Source organism: Oncorhynchus masou, unplaced genomic scaffold (genome assembly GCF_036934945.1).
Source record: "Oncorhynchus masou masou isolate Uvic2021 unplaced genomic scaffold, UVic_Omas_1.1 unplaced_scaffold_967, whole genome shotgun sequence".
In the NCBI taxonomy this organism is placed as follows: domain Eukaryota; kingdom Metazoa; phylum Chordata; class Actinopteri; order Salmoniformes; family Salmonidae; genus Oncorhynchus; species Oncorhynchus masou.
In genome coordinates this window covers 80,001-85,000 of record NW_027016173.1, presented here as the reverse complement: position 1 = coordinate 85,000, position 5,000 = coordinate 80,001, and the positions used below count along the sequence as shown (strand labels likewise).

Below are 5,000 nucleotides of genomic sequence, written 5' to 3'. Positions count from 1 at the left end.
CTATCAGCATATACAGTGGGGAGATCAAGTATTTGATACACTGCCGATCTTGCAGGTTTTCCTACTCACAAAGCATTCTAGAGGTCTGTAATTTTTATCATAGGTACACTTCAACTGTGAGATACGGAATCTAAAACAAAAATCCAGAAAATCACATTGTATAATTTTTAAGTGATTCATTTGCATTTTATTATAACCACACGGTTACCACCCCGGAGCCCGAGACCTGGTGACGGCACTCAGCTGGGGTATAGGGAACCATGTCCAGGAGGCGCAGCGGTCCCAGACGGACCCCGGGGGAGGGGGGGGCAGATAAACGGATGTTGGTGCCTGCCGCTGTCTGCTCTGCGTTCCTGGAGTGGGCCCATTCCTCCAGGCTTCTGTCAGACCCTGGGGGGGGGGGGGGCCCTGGCCTTCGTGCGACAACGCTTTTGGTGGCCTACTATGGTTCCGGATGTCGCTGCGTCTGTCGTCGCCTACATGGTCTGTGCTCAGAATAAGACTCCTCGGCTCCAGCTGGTCTTCTGCAACCACTGCCTGTCCCTCACCATCCCTGGTCCCACATATCCCTAGATTTCGTCACGGGTCTCCCCCCGTCTGAGTGCAACACTGCCATCCTGACTGGTTTTCCAAAGCCACTAACTTAATTCCTCTCCCCAAACTTCCCTCATCCAAGGAGATGGCCCAGCTCATGTGCAGCACATCTTCCGGATCCATGGACTGCACTTGGACATGGTCTCCGACTGGGGGCCTCACTTCTTGTCCCGGTTCTGGAAGGTGTTCTGCACCCTCATTGGGTCATTGGCCAGCCTGTCCTCTGGGTTCCACCCCAAGTCCAATGACCAGTCGGAGCGAGCCAAACAGGACCTCAAGACTATTCTGTGCTGCCTGGTCTTGGACCTGGAGCCAGGAGCTTGTGTGGGTGGAATACACCCGCAACCCTCTTCTCTGCTCTACCATTGGCCTATCACCGTTTGAGTGTTCCCTTGGGTATCAGCCCCCCGCTCTTCCCCAAGCAGGAAGAAGAGGTCGGCATACTTTCTGCCCAGATGGTTGTCTGCCTCTGTCTTCGCACCTGGAGGAGAGTCCGGTCGGCCCTCCTCAAGATCACCTCCAGGTATCGACGACAAGCGGATCGCCATCGGACCCCAGCTCCCCGGTATCGTCTCGGGCAAAAGGTATGGCTGTCCACTCGGGATCTGTTCCTCCGGGTAGAATCCCGCAAACTCTCCCCCCAGTTTATCGACCCATTTCCCATCTCCAAGATTATTATCCCCTCTGCTGTTCGTCTTCTGTTGCCCCGTACCCTTCGTATACATCCCACCGTTCATGTGTCCAGAGTTAAACTCATGTATTACAGCCCTTTGTCTCCTGTTACCTGGTGTTGCTATGGCACCCCAAATGTATCTATTATAACTAAAAATGAATAATAGTTCAAGCTCAGAAATCCAACCCCATCAACCTATAACACATGTTTTTTCCAACAACAGGTCATGGTCAGTAATATCGAATGCTGCACTGAAATCTAACAGTACAGCGCCCACAATCTTCTTATTATCATCTTCTCTCAACCAATCATCAGTCATTTGTGTCAGTGCAGTACATGTTGAATGCCCTTCTCTATAAGCATGCTGAAAGTGTGATGTTAATTTGTTTACAGAGAAATAGCACTGTATCTGGTCAAACACCATTTTTTCCAACAATTTGCTAAGAGCTGGCAGCAAGCTGATTGGTCTGCTGTTAGAACCAGTAAAGGTCGCTTTACCACTCCTGGGTAGTGGAATGACTTTGGCTTCCCTCCAGGCTTGAGGACAAAGACTTCTCTCTAGGCTCAGATTAATAACATGACAGATAGGAGTGGTTATTGAGTCAGCTACCATCCTCAGTAGCTCTCCATCTACGTTGTCAATGCCAGGTGATTTGTCAAGTTAGATCGATAACAATCATTTTTCCACCTCTCCCACACTAACTTTACAAAATTCAAACTTATAATGCTTTTCTTGCCTTATTTGTTTGTTGTTATTCATGAACACAATTGCTCACTGTTCATTGCTGGCATGTCCTGCGTAAGTTTGCCCGCTTTGCCAATGAAAAAAATCATTAAAATAATTGGCCACATCAAATGGTTTCGTGATGAACAAGCCATCTGATTCTTTGAAAAAGACAGAGTTGAAGTTGAATTTGTCTTTCTGCCCAAAATGTAATTTAAAGTACTCCTAACTTCTTTTCCATCATTCTTTATGTCATTGATCTTGGCTTCATAATACAGTGTCTTCTTTTTGTTGAGTTTAGTCACATAATTTCTCAATTTGCGGTAAGTAAGCCAGTCAGATGTGCAGCCAAGATTATTAGCCACTCCTGTTGCCCCCATCTCTTTCAACCAATACAGTTTTTCAATTCCTCATCAATCCATGGAGCCTCAACAGTCCGATTCTTTAACAGGTGCGTGTTTATCAATTATTGGAAGAAGCAATTTCCTAAATTCATCAAGTGCCCCGTCTGGATACTCCTCATTAATCACATCAGACAAACAAATAGTTTTAACATCATTAACATAAGAGTCACAGCAAAATATTTATTTTGTATGATCTCTTATACACATGTTCCCATGTTCATCAATGTGTTCCCGGCAGGGTAAACACTACATGATAATCATCAATGTGTTCCCGGCAGGGTAAACACTACATGATAATCATCAATGTGTTCCCGGCAGGGTAAACACTACATGATAATCATCAATGTGTTCCCGGCAGGGTAAACACTACATGATAATCATCAATGTGTTCCCGGCAGGGTAAACACTACATGATAATCATCAATGTGTTCCCGGCAGGGTAAACACTACATGATAATCATCAATGTGTTCCCGGCAGGGTAAACACTACATGATAATCATCAACGTGTTACCGGCAGGGTAAACACTACATGATAATCATCAATGTGTTCCCGGCAGGTAAACACTACATGATAATCATCAATGTGTTCCCGGCAGGGTAAACACTACATGATAACCATCAATGTGTTCCCGGCAGGGTAAACACTACATGATAATCATCAACGTGTTCCCGGCAGGGTAAACACTACATGATAATCATCAATGTGTTCCCGGCAGGGTAAACACTACATGATAATCATCAATGTGTTCCCGGCAGGGTAAACACTACATGATAATCATCAATGTGTTCCCGGCAGGGTAAACACTACATGATAATCATCAATGTGTTCCCGGCAGGGTAAACACTACATGATAATCATCAATGTGTTCCCGGCAGGGTAAACACTACATGATAATCATCAATGTGTTAACGGCAGGGTAAACACTACATGATAATCATCAATGTGTTCCCGGCAGGGTAAACACTACATGATAATCATCAACGTGTTCCCGGCAGGGTAAACACTACATGATAATCATCAACGTGTTCCCGGCAGGGTAAACACTACATGATAATCATCAACGTGTTCCCGGCAGGGTAAACACTACATGATAATCATCAACGTGTTCCCGGCAGGGTAAACACTACATGATAATCATCAACGTGTTCCCGGCAGGGTAAACACTACATGATAATCATCAACGTGTTCCCGGCAGGGTAAACACTACATGATAATCATCAACGTGTTACCGGCAGGGTAAACACTACATGATAATCATCAATGTGTTCCCGGCAGGTAAACACTACATGATAATCATCAATGTGTTCATGATTTAACAGTCATCTAATAGAAGAGTAATTGTATTGTCAGAGTTTGCCTGAAAGGTTCCATTATCAGACATCTAATGTGCTTTTAAACTCTCTCTGTGTGTGTGTGTGTGTGTGTGTGTGTGTGTGTGTGTGTGTGTGTGTGTGTGTGTGTGTGTGTGTGTGTGTGTGTGTGTGTGTGTGTGTGTGTGTGTGTGTGTGTGTGTGTGTGTGTGTGTGTCTGTGTCTGTGTCTGTGTCTGTGTCTGTCTGTGTGTGTGTGTGTGTGTTTGTTAGCAAGCGAGAGTGTATCAGAATATTTACAACGGGTGGGTCTAATCCTGGATGCTGATTGGTTAAAAGCACATTCCAGTCGGCGTCTATTCCACAAGTTACCACCGGCTAAATCTATGATGTTTAAATTGTCTATTTCCTCCGTTCCGTCTGACTGAGCAATCCACTGTCTCATCAGCCCAGCCAGGCAATTTATAAACTTGATCTCCACTATAAAAAAAAATAATCTAGATTAACATTTCGTTTTCAACCTCGGAGATTTGTGTAAACCTTGCTGTCTGTCTCTCTGACATTTGCAACATTGTTTAAAAATTCAAATTTGATTTCTAGCTGTCCCCATAGTAATGAACATGTCGAGAGTCGGGACAAGACAAGCAGTTAGGCAGCGTTTCTCAGCCAGTCGAAGTCATGAATCAGCTGGCATCATTTTGTATGTGTCTATACAAAGAAATGTCAATTGATAAAAAGGGTAAAACAAAACGAAGTGTAGCTAGTTTTCAGTCTTTCCAGCTTCAGTTTGAAGTGATTGTGTTGGCTGTGTTGTTGGCTGTGTTGTTGGCTGTGTTGTTGGCTGTGTTGTTGGCTGTGTTGTTGGCTGTGTTGTTGGCTGTGTTGTTCGCTAGCTCCTCTGAACAACAGTGATCTGACGAGTGACCACATTTTTCTATGTCAGGCGAAGTCGCGCCTCATTTGCGCATTGATAGAAGGAACGATAGAAGGAACGGTAGAAGGAACAACCAGACGGCTTAGATAGCAATGGTGTGGCGGAACTATTATCTTTTGGAAGGATGAAATAGTATGACATAAATCCTAAAAAAAAAACATATGTTTTCCGTTGTATAAAAGTGATTGTAACCTCAAAATCGGTGTTTGGAGGGATAAATTGGCACGGTTGGTCTCGACTTCGTCTCGGGCCTAACCACACCGTGCCAATATATCCCTCCAAACATCGTTTTCTCAGGCATTATCACTTAAATGTCAGAGAAGGAGAATCAGTCATGTTGGTGTGTGTGTACATTTCAAA

General features: G+C 44.5%; 1 pseudogene; it reads left to right on the top strand.

Annotated features, from left to right (window-relative positions):
- The first annotated feature begins 444 nt into the window (after positions 1–444).
- LOC135538456 (neuropeptide Y receptor type 2-like) overlaps positions 445–5,000 on the top strand; it is a 30,875-nt pseudogene continuing 26,319 nt past the window's right edge.